Below are 17,449 nucleotides of genomic sequence, written 5' to 3'. Positions count from 1 at the left end.
GTAAATGACTTTTGGGCTCATTATAATACGAGGCGAGGCTAGGCGGGGCTAGGTAATAAATATGTATAGGCGTATTAGGAAACTCAATGAATATGGATTTTGTAACCCGATATATACCAAGCTGAATGCAGCTGTCAGCACGCATCACTTTGGAGGAATTATCCCCCATGCGTCCCAGCGCTGGAATAAACATACCTACTTTACTACTTATTCCAGTAGTGGAGTCTTTCCCGCATATCAGTTCCACATATACTGACACATATTCAAGGTTAGGAGCCACACCACCATAACTAGATTGAGAAGCTTGGTGACCAGGGAGTTCTGTACCCAATATAAAAATGTTTCAGTCAAAACTGGTTTTTTTCACTTTCTCTCTCAAGCCTCACATTGGGTGCCAAATATGTCTTAGTTTAAGACAATTTTAGGGGGCGGACACTCCAAAATTAGTTACATCCCCTTAGTTTTGACCACTCCCCTTTCACCAATGAGAGACGGATGCAAGAAGATATAAGTGAAAAAATAACAGCTTACTAAAAAACAAAACAGCAACAAGCAAGATAACACTAATAACCACTAGATACAAAGGTGCTGAGTCACAGTTCCCCCTGGTGTGCCGGTTTGGCCAAATTTAGAAATATATCCTCTGAGAGAAGGCAGGTTACAACCACCCCTCTTCCACCAGGTTTGGGAGAAAATAAATTTTCCTCGAAGGAAAGTGAGAGATAAAAACTATTTATTTAACAAACACGCAGGAAAAGGATAATAATGCTAAATAATAAAACCTCTCACTCTGCTGAGAGAAACCTGGGAAAATTTCAGAGTCCTTCTGTAGATCTCTCTCTCCCCCTCCTTGGAGCTGGGATGGGATGGTGGGCCCACCTCCAGGGCCAAGGCCTTGGTGGAAATTCTTCCTGATGTATTCTGATGTTGAAACAGTCCAGCAGAGAAAAAAGGAGAAAAACAAAGTCCCAGGAAAACTAAAGTTCACCTCTCCGTGTCTCTCCGGAGAAAGAGAAAGGAGCTGAAAAACTGTCTGAAAGCAAGCAGGGTGCTTTCCCTACTCTCGCTCTGCTGATGCCACTGAACACAGAGCCATCTCTATCTCTGTGTCCTTGAAAACATGAAAACAAACTGCTTAGAAAGTTCCCTCAGTTTTGTCTCTCCCCCCTCTCAGGCTCAGTTTAAAGGCATAAAAAGGCATATATATTAATTTCTGGGCATAGTGCAGGAATAGGGAATACATCAAGTCACCCCAAGACAAAGAAAAGATGGTGGAGAAGCCCCCTTCTCTGGACCAGGTGGTTGAGAGAGAGAACAAAAGAAAAAACAACACAGCATCCGAGCCTCCACGGTTAAATGTTGCAGTGGCTAAGTCCACTTTACACCCCTCAAGTTGCCTTAAAAGTGGTCTATCCTTACAACACTGTGCTAGAAAGTTCTCCCTTTGTCTGGATTCTGCTGGTCACTGGCCCTCTCCCCCCCCCATCCCTTTTCCCATTGGCCCCTGTTATGTCATTCAACCTTGCCTCTGCCCCCTAGCCCTCAGACTATTGGTTTTGGATGCTCTGCCCACCTTTGGGAGTTTTCGGGATGAAATGGGCACGGGCTTTCAGTTGTTCTTTCTTGCCTCTGTTCCCTTTGGGGTGTTGCCATTAAACACCTGTCATAGGTTAGCAAGCATAGTCCCGGAAGGGACGTCCTTGCTAAGGGGTGCTTACAGTTTCCTCTGGGAACTGATAGAACCTATCAGCTGGCCAGTTTGAATATGGACAATTCTCTAAGCCACTTAAAGTTGTGAACACCTCTGTGATTCACATTTAAGAATAGGCAAACTCCCCTCCAAGCTCTCTCTCGTTTCCGGCGCTGGCACAGGTGGCTGCAGGCCCCGTGTGGGGGCCAGCGGGCCCGGCCAGGCCCTGCTTGGGCCAGGCCGGGCCGGGCCACGGCCATCCTGGAGCCATGGACCTGTTCCAGCCATGGAACCCCCCCCCACTGCCTTGCCGTGGGCAGCCGGAGCGGCTCGGCTCTCCCCCCTCTCCACTGCGATAAGAAAAATTCAACACTCCAGCTGCAAGGCTGCAAGGCCGAGGTGAGATTAACCCTTTTACTGCTGTGAAGAGCTGAAAACCTGAGGGAAGAGAGAGAGGAGATGCTTAAAGCTGAAATTCTGTTGTGAAGCTATGATATATCAGAGTATCCTGTTGTAATTTCATGAAGATATGGGGGGTGGAGTGTTCAACTCGTAAGCAGAAGCACCTGCGCCGAGATAGGCAGATGCTGACGCAGCTGTAATTTCATGAGAAGTTTGGACAGGGAGAGATGGACCAGATGAGGACTTTTGCTCTAAACGGGAAAGGAGAAAACCTCAGTCCCTAGAGATGAACCAGATGAGGACTTTTGCTCCAAACGGGAAAGGAGAAAACCTCAGTACCTAGAGATGCTTCCAGAGATAGTCTTAACGATGAAGATGATGAGGACCCTTTGCTCCCAGGGAAGGAGAAGGGCCTCTGTTTTTGTTTCTGAACGGCTCAACCTTAAAATTGTACCCCAAAAAACTTCAAGAGTGGACCCTCGAAAGCAGTTGCGGGAAAAGCTGCAAGTCGGGGGAAAGGACTCACACGCAGGCAGAGAGACTCCTCTTCCTAAATGGACTGAACAATATTTGGAAGTGGGCGGCTGTCTAGTTGTGATAATGTTTTCATAGCATGAGCAAGAAGAGACTTCTCTTTCTAAATGGACTGAACAAGGTTATTATGGAAGTGGTAAACAGACTGAACATCTTAAGGGTTGTTTTTTCACATTGTCAGTGGGAGAAGGGAGGAAGGTGGGGGGAGGAGGAGAGTTCTGAAGGTGGTATAATTTTTTTTCTTCCCTCTTTTAGAGTTGTTAATAAACTTCTTTATATTCTTTCAAGTTTGGTGCCTGCTTTGCATTTCTCCTAATTCTTATCTCACAGCAGATAAACAGTAATGAGTATTTTGGACCAAACCACTACACTAAATTGGTGTTTCCGCCCGGTTGCAAACCGAACCCGCGACAACACCTCAGAACTGCATGCAGAGAACCCCTCTCGCCTCTTTGTCTCCGGTTCGTGCATAGATTGTGTGTGTGAGCGGCGGTTTGCAACCACCTGCGAAGGTGAGATTGTGGGCAAGCATAGGTGCTAGGAGAGTGCCGCCTAAGCGGTCCATGAGGGACCCAGTAGGGACAAACGCGGCATCGACCCACTGAAGCCCTTTCTTTAGTTACACAACTCCTTTCCCCCCTCAAACAACAACCAATGAGGAACAGAGACAAAACCAAACCTGGAAGAACTACTTTTGTCCAAAAACAAGAGTAAATGCTGCCAAGCTTCCTGCTGCACACCACCTGACAGGGGCTTCCCCAGCAGCGGCAGTCCCAGTGGCAGTTGGGGGTTGCAATAAACTGTTTCTCGGGGTATTGGTGATCCCGTCAGCAGTTGTGGGTTGCAAAATACCGCTTTCCCAGCATGGCAGTGGTCCCGTATCTGGCAGCAGTGGCTGCAGACAGTGGCAAAAAATCATAAGAAGTGTCTCCACTGATGCCATGAAGATTTTTGCCTTTTCTTTTATACCCCTGTTATACCTTTTACAACTTCTGTATTCCTAGTGCTTTTTGCCTACATTCTTGGACTTCTTTGCCAAGCTAAGAGACTAAACATTTTAGAAGCTTCGTAGTTAGGGATCAGTGTGCCCCAGACCCCAAGGTCCTCTCCAGAACACATTCTGTAAACCAAGATAGAACCATCCAGGGGAAGGTTCCTTGGGGAGGGGGGGCTCACTTGAGACTCTCATTGGGGAATCTTTGATAGATATGCTAATTAGTAAAACCTATAATGATATACCCAATGTTGGGGGAAGACTTAGAGACATAGAGACACAGAGACACAGAGACACAGAGATAGACTCGGCAGGGTGCATCTCTATGCATATGACCTGGACGTGTACACCTAAGGATCCTTAAGAATAAATACCAAGGTAAAATCCCTTTTCCCCTTCTAACCGTGTATGCCTCTTGATTTTAAGACCAAGAAAAGGCATCAGTTGCTGGCGACCACGAAGGGACCCTAAAGACCTTGAAACTCGCAGTCTTGGGTTGGAACACATCTTGCTTTGCCCCTTTCTTTGCTGGCAAATTACAGAAGGGCTAGAGCGATGATCCAGGACTGTGACCGGGACTTCAGGACCCAGCACAAAAAGGAAGAAGCACAGAAAGGAAGGTGAGGTAAAGGGGGACCAATATTACCAATATTGTGCTAGCACTAGGGAAGGAGATCTCCGAGGGGGTTGGAAAGGTTGGGGGCATAAAAGCCCACAAAAGGGGAAAGCTTAAACTTTTCCCCCGCAAACTGTAGAAAGGAGGGGACGCCCTCCGTGGAGTCCACGGGAGCCCAGAGGCTGCACCCTACGCAGCCGCAGGAGTTGCTCAGAGGTTGGTTGGTTGGTTGGTTGGTTGGTTAGTTCAGACGTCAGGAGTTGTGGGTTCGAATCCTGTTAAGATCAGATTTTCGCGCGCGCGCATTTACTGCTTGCAAAAACTAGTTGCTTTTTAGTATTTTAAAGTGCTGTTTTGAAGTGTTAGTGTAGTAACCTAGATAAACTGCCTGGGAAATCGGAATTCCAAGGCCAGATTGCAGGCTGAATTCCAGAGTTAAGAGCTTTCCTCTAGCAGAGTTTTCCTGTCTGTGAGAAAACATGGGTGGTGTGAATGAAAAAATCCCTCTTAACAGCCCGTTGGAGCTGATAATAAAACACTGGAAATGGCTGACAGGGTGAAAAACTACTTTGGACACCCGAGAATTGATTAGACTGTCCACACGGGTTTGGCCGACTTTAAGGAAATTGGCCTCGCTATGGGAGTTTGGAAAATAACATCATTAATGACCTGATGGTAGAATTGAGATCATTACGTAGGTTTGATGAACTAAGATATGCAGAACTTTTTACTATGTATTTGAACAGAGAAGAAGCATATGTGGTAGACAAAAGTAATATGGAAATGACTTTGAGGAAGAGAAAGGGAAAGAAAAAGCCGCAGCAAGCTGACTCGTATGCTAATACGGACAGAGAAATTGATATGACAGATACAGATATGGTAGCACCAGCTTTGCGCAATGGGGGGGGGGTCTCCCCACCCTGTTCAACCGCTGGGGCAGCCCGCACAGGGGGCGGGTGGGGGAGCGGCGGCTCTGCCGCCGCCGCCGCCTCCGCCTCCACCGGCAGGGTAGCCTGCACAGGTGGGGGCAGGAGATGGGGGAGCAGTGGCTCCCCCGCCGCCGCCACTGCCTCCGCCTCCGCCTCCGCCGGCGGGGCAGCCCGCACAGGTGGAGGCGGGGGATGGGGGAGCAGTGACTTCGCTGCCGCCACCGCTGTCCCTGCCGCTGTCCGAGCGGGGGCAGGGGAGGGGGCGAGCGGCCAGCTCCAAGCCGAAGGAGCGGCGCTGGGCCCCCCCACCCCCAGCCTCGTCAGGGGCGGAGGGCAGGCGCAGAGGCAGAGAAGGGGTGGATTGGCCACCGCCCCCTAACCAATCCAGCGGCAGAGGAGGTGCAGATTGGCCGCTGCCCCCTGACTTTTCCAGAGGCAGAGACGGAGAAGGGGGAGGGGAAGGGGCAGGCTGGCCGCCTTTCCCTGAGTACCCTGAACACAGAAGTGAAGGTAGAAATGGACACGGGCAATTGCGGCGGCATTCCCCACTACAGAGAACCGCAAGTTTCCGAGCCAGAGACAGGAGGAGCTGCTCGCTCTCCCCACCCCGCGGCACCGGCAGTGTTAAAGCTGAGGGCAGATGGGATGGCCGCGACCCAGGCGGCTCTTACAGAGCTAGGGACGGGAGAACCTGCTTGCACCCCCTGCCTCCCTACCCCTCCACTGCCGCAAAAAGCAAGACAGTTCCTGATCAACATTCGGCTGGAACAATCTTTAAAACCAATGAAGCAATTACAATTAAAAGCGAATGGGATGATTCCAATACAGATGGTTCTCACAGGGAGACAGGTAGAAGGAGGGGCAGGATAGCCCGAGAAGCTATGAGAGCAGTCAGTCCCGTCGCTAAACACACAAGGTGCAAAGCAGGTAAAGAGAGAGAAGAAGAACTTGTATTAGAAGCACCTCTGAGACAGGCTGTGGGAAATCAAAGAGTCATTTATGTAAAAGCACCATTTTCTCTCGGAGAATTACAGCAGTGGAAAAACTCAATTAGGAAGTACAGGGACAACCCAGACAGAGTAGCTATGCGTGTAGAAATGGCCATAAAATCCCAAAACCCAGACTGATGTGATCTAAATGTTATACTAGATGAATTATTGGATAAAACAGAGAGAGAAATGGTCAACAAAGCTGCTATATCTGCTACAGAAACTCAAATTGCAACTGGGAGTCTCCAAGAGTCAGTTCATGACATCTATCCCCTAGCAAACCCTGGCTGGGATCCCAGTGTCCCAGAACAGATGGAAAAGCTGAAGCCATACCAGAAATGGGTGTTTGTTGAGTTAACAACGTATTCTGTGTTAAATACTTTAAAAGGTAAACTGAGTCAAGACACTGTAGATGTGATTGGAGCTACAGGGGTAAGTGAAACAAAGTCTTTTTTCCAACCTTTAAAATTTAAATTGGGAAAACACTGGGTCACTCACCAGTTCCTGTATATGCCAAATTCCCCAATGCCATTGTTGGGCAGAGATTTATTGGAAAAATTGGAAGCAGAAATTAAGTTTTCAAAGGAAGGACGAGTGAAAGTTATAATCCCAGAATCTAAAATTATCGAAGCAGCAGCTATACTTGTACAGGAATGCCATGGAAAAATTCCCAAAGAAGTTGATATGCTAATTAGTAAAACCTATAATGATATACCCAATGTTGGGGGGAGACTTAGAGATATAGAGACACAGAGACACAGAGAGACAGAGACACAGAGATAGACTCGGCGGGGTGCATCTCGATGCATATGACCTGGACGTGTACACCTAAGGATCCTTAAAAATAAATACCAAGGTAAAATCCCTTTTCCCCTTCTAACCGTGTATGCCTCTTGATTTTAAGACCAAGAAAAGGCATCACCACCAGCATCAGGCATGCCCTCCCCCTCTTTGGCAAACAGCAGGCAACAGAAAAAACAAGTGGGGAAGGTGTTGCAAAATCCACTCTGAAGCAGCTTTGGATCGTGAAATGCAGCTTCCTGGGTTGAGACTTGGAGACCTGCCCAAGGTAACCTCCTCGGGGGCCCAGAGAGAACAAAAGAGAGCGCACCATGTGTCCTTGCTTTTAAAGGGGCCCAGCACCCTCTCCCTTCCATGAATCTGGGGTAAACCACACAAGTTCTGCTTCCCAGCTTCCAGGTCTTAAAAGACAAAGTAAAGAAACTGCATAGATTGACGTAGAGAAAATATGGAATACATGATTTTCAGGTCACCTACGTCAACTAGGACATGCCCCATGTCTTGTATGTTGATTCCAAGACTAAATCAGTTTGTTTTTCTTTAATAATAAACTTAGAATTTCATGTTATCCACAGCTTCCAAGTTTATCATATATGAAATAGGGAAGGCTCATTCAGTTTGTCAGTGTAAGACAGAAACTCATAAAGGAAATGTATAGATGCAGTGACTAGTAAGAATCACAGAATCACAGAATCAGTTAGGTTGGAAAAGACCTCTGAGATCATAGAGTCCAACCTATGACCTAACACCACCATGTCAAATAGACCATGGCACTAAGTGCCACTTCCAGTCTTTCCTTAAACACCTCCAGGGACAGTGACTCCACCACCTCCCTGGGCAGCCCACCATTCCAATACCTAATCTCCTTTTCAGTGAATAAATTCTTCCTAATGTCCAATCTGAACCTCTCCTGGTGCAGCTTAAGACTATGTCCTCTTGTCCTGTCATTAGTTGCCTGGGAGAAGAGGCCAAGCCCCACCCAGCTATAACCTCCTTAGAGAAACTTAGCTCCAGGGTGGGGGAACTTATCTATAAAAAGGTACCTCCACAAAGCCTGGGTGGTGCCCCCAGGAGCCTGGACAACCCATCAGCTGGACAAAAGCTGCCAGGACAAAAGGGTCTGGCTGGCGTTTACTTCCCCTGGGCCGCCTTTTATCTGCACCTGAAACTCTGGGTCTACATGAAGGAATTGAGACTCATAAGAAGAGCAGGCAAGGCCAGGAAATGCCAAGAAAAAAAGCTAGGGAATTTAAGGTGGGGGATGGGTGAGCGAAGTAATGCAGGTCAAGGGATGGGTAGAAGGGCAAGGCAAGAATAGGGCTGGCTTTGCAAGGCCAGGCAAGTGAGAGGTAGGCAAGGTAATGAGAGTCATTAGAAGAGCAGGAAAGGAAAGGCAAGGCCAGGAAAAAAAGAGGCAGGCGAGTCAAGGTGGGAGATGAGCAATCAAGTCAATGCAAGGCAATGAAGTGGTAGGAAGTGCAAGAGAAGGACACAGATGGGTCAGTAAGGCAAAGGAAGGGGTAGTCATAAATGGCAAGGAAATGCAAGGTTGGGTAGGAATGGGAAGGCAAGGGAGTGGTAGAAGGACGAGGGAAGGATCCAGAGGGATCTGTAAGGCAATGCAAATTTTGGGTAGGCAAAGCAAGGCAAGTCAAAGGAGGGGTAGGCCTGAGAAAGGAAAGCCAAGGAAGAAAACAGTAGCCAGGCCAAGGAAGGGAGATGGGAATTCAAGGTCATGCAAGGCAAGGGAGGATGCAAGGCAGGGTAAGTAAGGAAAGTGAGGTGGTGGCTTTGCAATCCAACGCAAGTGATAGGTAGGCAAGGCAATGAGAGTCATAGGAGGAGCAGGCAACAAGGCAAGACCTGGTAAAAAGGGGTAGGGAAGTCAAGGTGGGGGATGGGTGAGCAAGTCAATGCAAGGCAATTGAGGGAATGAAGGGAATGGAAAGGACATGGAGGGGGCAGAAAGGCAAAGCAAGTGTTGGTCTTGAATGACAAGGAAATGCAAGGTTGGGTAGGAAAGGCAAGGCAAGGGAGGGTTAGGCAAGGCAATGAGAGTCATAGGAGGAGCAGGCAATGTAAGGCAAGGCCAGGCAAAAAGCGTTAGGGAAGTCAAGGTGGGGGATGTGCTAGTCAGGCAATGGAGGGGAAAGAAGGGCAAGGGAAGGATACGGAGGGGTCAGTAAGGCAATGCAAAGTGTGAGTAGGCAAGGCAAGGCCAGGCCAGGCCAGGGAAGAAATCATTAGGCACATGACAGCAGAGGATGGACATGCAAGGCAATGCAAGATAAGGGGGTGTTAGCAGCATAAGGCAAGGCCAGTGCTAGGTAGGCAAGGCAATGAGAGTCATAGTAGGAACAGGCAGGGTAAGGCAAGACCGGGAAAAAAGGGTAGCAAAGTCAAGGTGGGGGATCCATGAGCAGGGCAATGCAAGGCAATGCAGTGTAAGGAAGAGCAAGGAAAGGACACAGAAGGGATGGTAAGGCAATGCAGTGTAAGGAAGAGCAAGGAAAGGACACAGAAGGGGTGGTAAGGCAATGCAAGGTTGGAGAAGGCAAGGCAAAGCAAGGGGTAAAAAGGGCAAGGCAAGGAAAGGCAAGCACCTTGCACTGCCATGCATTGCCATCCCCCACCTTGACCTACTTACCCCTTTCTTCCATGGCCTTGCCTTGCCTGCCCCTCCTTAGATTTGCCTAGCCCTGCCTACACCAAACTTGTATTCCCTTACTGAACCCTCGGTGTCCTTCCCTTTCTCTTCCTACCACTCCATTGGCTTTCTCACCTCTCCCCCACCTTGACTTCCCTCTCCCTTATTTCCTGGCCTTGCCTTCTCCTTCCTGCTTCTCCGATGACTCTCATTGCCTTGCCTACATGGCACTTGCCTTGATTTGTAAACCCACCCCTTGCCTTGCTTTGCTCTGCCCACCCTTTCCTTGCCTTGCATACCCATCCTCTGCTGTTGGGGTCTCCCCCCCTGCCATGTAGCCCTGGGAGAGGGGCCCTGGAGGGGGAGGCATGGGGTTTCCCTGCCCCTGGTCAGCCTCATTCCCCATTGGTTGTTTTGTGTTTCCCTGAGCAGGCAAAGGACCCTTGGTCCCGTGACTGAAACAGTTCCTCGGCAGAGCCCCGGCCATGCGGCTGGAGAAATAAACATCTCTGAAACATCTACCAAGAATCTGTCTGTCCGTATATATTTCTTTTCCACAGGACTCCTGGTTTGATATAGGCATGTTACAGTATCCCCGCTGTAACAAATGGTGGTGAATTGCAAGCAGAACAATCCCCGATCCTTAAGCGACTGATTTGTGCGAGTAAACCCTAGAAACTTTGGATTCCTCTTCTTGGTTTTGTTTTGCTATTCCATATCTAAACTGTGGAGGAACCGTGGGAAGACTCTTGGCTTTCAGAGCCGCATATGGACATTTATCTTAAACTTAAAATGATTCTTGAACAACAATTTGTAAATTTTAGCTTGATTCAAGCTCAAAAAGAACTGAAACACTTCCTGGCATGGTTGTTTACGAACTTTTTCTATGTTTCTTGGGATTTAATTCTTACCAAGGGCTTTTGGAAGACCGTTTGGACACAGTTAGTTTTTGAGTCAAAATACATGCCGATGGAAGAATATTTTCATGAATATTATTTAATTACCGAGACTGTTGAGCAATGTCAGCTGTGTCCTGGTGAAGGGAAGCCTGGCTCAGGGACTGTGCCACCCAGGCCACGTGCACCGAGCGCCCTGCTAACAGCAGCGAGGCAGTTCCCACGTGTGGGCGGAGCCACGCGAGCCGCAGTGTCGGTGGTGGAGCGAGGTGCAGCGGGAGCGGCACGACCCAGCGGTGCCTGCCCAGCCCTGCATAGCGAGTGGTGGAGCGAGCCCCGTGAACGCCCGACCGAGAGGGGCGGCGCACGGGCAGCGACTGGCGGCAGTGGCGGTGGAGTGGAGCCGCGCCCAGCCGAAACCCGCGCTGGAGCAGGGCCGGGGGGGCCGCTGCTTGGGGGCCCGGCCGAGATGCAGGGCCTGGCAGCGGCAGGGAAGCTGCAACCAGAGGAGGCGACGCACGGAGAACTGAGCAGCGCGGCCCAGCCCGGCCCGCGCGGCCCCGAATGCGACCCCGGGAAGAGCGCGCAGGCACCAGCAGCCCCGACGGCCCCGGCAGCCCTAGCAGCTCCGACAATTCCAACACGGGAGCGACCGAAAGAGAGAGCAAAGACGCAGTGAGACAGAAAACAGCAGCCACTCGGAAAAAGGAAAAGATCATAGTAGCTAAGATCGTAGGGATAGTAAAATGGCATAATGTTAAGCAAAATTATGGTTTTATAACAAGGTGTGACAACCAGCAAGACATATTCGTGCATAGAACTGCTATTAAAAAGAATAACCCTGAAAAATGCATCCCAAGCTTGGGAGATGGAGAGGTGGTGGAATTCAAAATTGTACTAGGTAGAAAAGGGTTACAAGCATCCCAGGTCACTGGGCCTGATGGTGTTCCTGTAAAAGGCAGTATATATGCAAAAAATCGTAGTCATGTTAGACAATATCTCCATTGTAAGCCCCCCCTACAGTCTCCCTTTCCTAATCCCACCTTTCCCTTTTACCCTATGTCCTATTACCCCCAGTGTATTTCCAATCCGCTTTTTCATCCATGGTTTCCCTCACAAAACCACACCTTTGCGAATTGTTTCCCCAAAAATCCCTTTCCAATGCCGAGTGGGGGATGAAAAGGGGGAGGGAAGAAATTAAACCCTCTCCTGCTTCAGTTTCCCCACAAAGCATGCTCAGAGAGTTCTGTCTCCCTTCTGTCAGCCCTAAGATGTTCCAGAGAACCTGTTTGGACATTCAAAGGCTCAGGAGGGTGGCTTGTTTTGTTTTGAAACTGTTCTTGTTATGTTTATCCAGTTGTTTTCATTCTCCTTTTATTAAAATAAAATGGGTGAGATGTTGGTGTCTCCCCCCCTGCCATGTAGCCCTGGGAGAGGGGCCCTGGAGGGGGAGGCATGGGGTTTCCCTGCCCCTGGTCAGCCTCATTCCCCATTGGTTGTTTTGTGTTTCCCTGCGCGGGCAAAGGACCCTTGGTCCCGTGACTGAAACAGTTCCTCGGCAGAGCCCCGGTCATGCGGCTGGAGAAATAAACATCTCTGAAACATCTACCAAGAATCTGTCTGTCCATATATATTTCCTTTCCACGGGACTCCTGGTTTGATATAGGCGTGTTACAGTATCTCCACTGTAGCACTCTGCCTTGACCTACCTACCATTATCTTCCCTGGCCTTGCCTTGCCTGCCCCTCCTTTCATTTGCTTTGCCTTGCCTACCCAAACCTTCCATTGCCTTACTGACCCCCTCTTGTCCTCCCCTCGCCCTTCCTACCACTCTGTTGCCTTCTATTGACTAGCAAACCCATCACTCACCTTGACTTCCCTACCGTATTTTTCCTGCCCTTGCTTTGCCTTGCTGTCACAGACTGAAATGTTATGCTTTATGGTTGTGCCGGTTTGGACCAATTTGGAGGAAAATATCCTCTGAGAGAAGGCAGGCCACAAACCACCCCTCCCCCACCAGGTTCGGGAGAAAATAAATTTTCCTCGAAGGAAAATGAAAGAGATAAAAACTATTTATTTAACAAACACACAGGAAAAGGATCATAATGCTAAATAATGAACCCTCTCACTGTAGAGAGAAACCTGGGAAGATTTCAGAGTCTTTCTGTAGGTGAGGTTTCTCTCCTCCTCCTCGGAGCTGGGTCGGTGAGGGCCCACCTCTGGGGCCTCGGTGGAAAATTCTCCCAATGTGTTCTGATGTTGAAACAGTCCAGGAGAAAAGAAGGGAAAAACCAGTCCCAGGAAAACAAAGTTCAACTCCCTGTCTCCCTCTGGAGAAAAGGAGCCGAAAGCTGGCTGAAAAACAGGCAAGCTGAATCCTCCGCTCTTGATGCTGCCACAGGAGTAACTCAGTTCTGTGCTCGTTGCACGAGCTCTGGCGTGCCCTCGATCAGAGAGAGTACAGTTGCGTTACTTCTGTGCATTGCAGAAGCAACTTTGGCATCAGGATATGGTGCTGGCTGGAAGAGCTCGCTGGCTTCTTTGCAGAGGAGACATGGCAGGAGCCGATGATCTAGGCTCACATTAGTTCAGAGATAAAGGAAGACAGAGGTGGTTCTGGTCTGGCTCCTAACAGGTTTATTGTCAGAAGTTTAGCAACCAGAACATGGCAATGATCTTAATCTGGGATCCCACCAAGAGGCTTTTCCCTCAGTTTTATAGGGGGTTTGAAAACCGCGGGGACAGGGGAAAACAACCAATGAGTTACAAGCCAGGGGGAGGATACAATTAGACAAGAACCAATGGGGGAAACCAAGAGGCGGGAGTTATAACAAAGAACCAGTGAACAACCGAGTAACTGAGAATTTTCCCCAACAGGGGGAGGCAGCTTGGACCCGGACACAGCCCCAGGGGGATGCGGCTTAAGCTTCTGAGCCGCCCCTCAACCCATCCTCCTAGTCTGTGTCTTGGGGAAACTTGATCCACGGTAGGGTTCGGGATTGATTGGCATCTTGCTGCCACAGCCCCACAGTGGGATGGGTCATAGCAACATCTCCTCCCTTTTTATTATATTGAAATGAGGGAGAAGACTTAAGGGAGTTTTAAAACCAAACACTTAAAAATGGGAAGGGCTAGTAAAATTAACAACACTATAAACAAAACCCCATACAATGTCCTTGATAATGGAAGGAATCCAGCTGCTGGAGCTCCCGGTGCACAGGAGGAGCTGCAGCAGCAGGTGGGACAGCAGCAGGTAGGATGTCATCATGCGGTCAAGGGTGGTAGCCTTAGGAAAATTATAACACAAATATAATTAACACAAAATTAATTTAAATAACAATGGCGCCCTTGGACTCCCCCTCTTTCAAAACAAAATGAGGGGTCATTTTTGGGAAGGGAAACACATTAGGGAGTCTGGGAAGGGGAGGGTTTGTTTTCGGGCCTGTAAGAGAAGTCTTTTTTCCAGGTGGCTTGGGTTTTCTCCTCTTCTAGGCTGTGGCAGCTTCTTTCCTCTGTTTGGCATCTGTAGGTGGTCTCAAAAAGTGTTTGATCCACTTCCCAGGGATCCATTTTGGACCCTCTGGGGTGGAAACACACCCATAGACTCTACCCCGGGTGACAAGGGGGTACGGGACACATATTTATAAAGTATCAGGGTCTTTTATTAGGACCTCAGGTCTCTCAGTTAATTTATGTTTGGCAGAGTTTGTGAAGTGTCTCATGATGGGAGGATCAGGTTCATCAAAGGAACAGTTTAAAAAGTTCAAAGTGAACAACGCTTTGGAAAGTGTTATGATGCGGGCAGAGATCTCATTGCCACCTTTTTGTTGTTCTAGCAGTCTTTTTAGTGTTTGATGTTTCCTTTCCATGATGGCTTGGCCGGTGGGCGAGTGAGGGATGACAGTGATGTGATCCACACCCCACTCACTCATTAATGTTTTTAACTCTGCAGAGGAGTATGCTGGGCCATTGTCAGTTTTTATTTTATTTGGTATCCCCAACACAGCGAAGGCCTGGACTAAGTGGTTGACAACATCTTTGGCCTTCTCTCCACAGTGGGCTGAGGTGAAGGTTGCACCAGAAAAGGTATCCACAGAAACGATTGTATTTCTGGTGGCCAAATTGAGGGAAGTGGGTGACATCTGTTTGCCATACCTCACAACTGCCTAGGCCTCGGGGGTTAACCCCTTGACCTAATGATGGAAGCTGATGTTTTTGGCAGTTGGGACATGTCGCCACTATGGTTTTCGCTTGGTCTCGAGTGAGGTGGAACATTCAAATGAGAGCTGGAGCATTTTGATGGAACACTGCATGGCTCAGCTGGGCTTGCTGGAATCTATTAGGCAGATTTGCTAACTCGATGGGCATAGCTAGGGCATCTGCTCTCCTGTTCCCTTCGGCAATAAATCCTGGCAGGTCAGTGTATGATCTCACATGCATGACATAGAATGGTTGCTTTTGGTGGGAGATCATTTGAATCAATTTTGAAAGCAAATTATGAATTTTTGGGTTTGCAACCTCCTTTAGTAAAGCTCTCTCTGCCCTGGAAACTACACCTGCTACATAGGCCGAATCAGTTATCAAATTGAATGGTTCACTGAACCGCTCAAATGCTCTGACCATGGCTGCAAGTTCTGCCACTTGTGGGGATCCTTCGACTACCTGCACATCAGACTCCCACTTCTGAGTGCGAGGATCCTCCCAAGTGATGACAGACTTGCGGGAAGCTCCAGAACCATCTGAAAAGATTGTCAGGCCATTTAATGGTTTTCTGCTTTGAATTTCTTTTGGAATCAGTTTGAAGACCAAAGTAAACAGTCTGTGTTTTGGATGGTGTATAGAAATTTGGCCTGTGTAGTTGTCTAGGGCAAATTGGAGGTGCACGTTGTTTTGAAGGAGGTTATCAAGTGAATCGGTTGTCAATGGTAAGTAGATGCATGTAAAGTCACACCCTGCAAGGGTATGGAGGCGGGATCTAGCTTTCACCACCAGCTGAGCCATGAGCTCCTGTGGCATTGTGATACTTTTGGATGGCTGGTGCGAGAGGAAAACCCACTCGATGATTAACAGAGGATCACTGCACCTTGTCCCATTGAAATATCAGCCTGTGAAGGTATGGCATCTCCCCTAATACAATAAATAGAAAAGGCAGACCTGGGGCGCAGCGGTGTGCCTGCTGGGACAACAGCACTTCCTGTACCTTACAGATGGACTGTCTCGCCTCCTCTGTTAGATGCCTAGGTGATGTGAGGTCATCTTTCCCTTGCAGAAGGTTGAACAGAGGAGCGAGATCTTCTGTCGTCAGCCCTAGGAACAGCCTCACCCAATTTATGGTCCTGCAGATCTTGTGGAGTTCCTGCAAGGTCTTAGGGTGATCATTAATTTTGACTTGTTGGGGAACCACAGTCTGTTCATGGATTTTCAGTCCAAGGTATTTAAATGGAGAGGTTTTCTGGACCTTTTTGGCCTGGATCTCAAATCCATTTGCCTCTAAGGCCTCGATTACCTTCCCTAATGTCCAGTCTAAATAGGATTGGTTAGGAGCACACACCAAAGCATCGTCCATATAGTGGGGCACTATTGCCTTTGCTGCTAACTTTCTGATGGGGGACAGAATGCGAGCCACATACCACTGGCAGATGGTGGGTGAGTTTTTCATGCCTTGCAGCAGAACTCGCCACTGGTAGTGCTGCATGGGAGCCTTTCGGTTGATGGAAGGTACCGAGAAGGCAAACCGGGGTGCATCGTCTGGGTGTAGTGGGATCTGGAAGAAACAGTCCTTAATATCAATGACTGCTAGCTTCCACTGCCTAGGGAGCATGGAGGGTGAAGGCATTCCGGGCTGCAGGGGTCCCATGTCCTCAATGACTGCAATTATCTTCCACAAGTCCTGTAGGAGGCACCACTTGTCTCTCCCTGGCTTTTTGATTACAAATACCGGGGAGTTCCAAGGGCTATTTGAGGGTTCAATGTTACCCTTTTTCAATTGCTCCTCTACGAGTGCGGTGAGTGCCTTTAATTTGTGTTTTTCCAAAGGCCACTGATCCGTCCAGATATGTTTGTCAGAGATCCAGTTTAATTTCTGGAAGGGGCACTCCACAGTATCCTTTATTAAAAATTCTGCGGTTGAGATGGAATTTCGACTTGAGTCCCCCACTGGGACATGAGATCCCTGCCCCACAATGTGAACCCAGAGTCAATTACAAACAGACGGACTGATGCTATCTGCCCCTCTGGACCCTCAATTTGGACAACTTCCCTGCTTCTCTGGGCAGATATAGATCCCCCGACACCAGTCACAATACCTTCTGGCAGCTGCAGCTCCCAGTGTGATGGCCAACTGTGGGAAGAAATGACTGTCACGTCTGCTCCCATGTCCACCATTCCTGCCAAGCTGATGTCCGAGCCTTGGCAAGACAGTTTGCAATTATGCATGGGTTTGTCGTTCCCAACTACCTCAGCCCAGAAGACAGACGGGTTGTAGTCCTGTGGCGGACTACTGGGCATGAGAATAGCTTGGGCCACAACCTGGTTAGCAGCAAGAAAATAGGGAGGGTTAACACCCTGGATATTGACAGAACAATCCTTGTGGCCCCACTTGAACAATTTCTGGTGTAACACAAATGTCAGCTGGTGTGTATACAACATCTTTTAACACAAACAGTATACAGTCTCTCAGATTCTCGCAACTCATGACGATTCTCTGGGGTGTTACCGAGTCCATTTGAGTTGCAGTGGTCATTGTAACAATTTTTCTGACGGCAGTTTTTTGATTCATTCCCCCGCCTGGCCCTGCCAATCCACGCGGTCCTGTCAGTTTCTTGGCTGTATCCCATCGGTGGCAGGCGATGTCATTTGCCCTGGGGAGACAGCTCGGAAACCCTGATTAATTGGAGCCAGGGCCCAGCAATTTCGCGCTAAGTGCCCTGGTTTGCCACACCTGTGACAGAC

Source organism: Coloeus monedula (genome assembly GCF_965178545.1).
Source record: "Coloeus monedula genome assembly, chromosome: W".
NCBI classification, from domain to species: domain Eukaryota; kingdom Metazoa; phylum Chordata; class Aves; order Passeriformes; family Corvidae; genus Coloeus; species Coloeus monedula.
The sequence above is the reverse complement of the archived record's forward strand: the minus strand, read 5'-3'. Positions refer to the sequence as shown.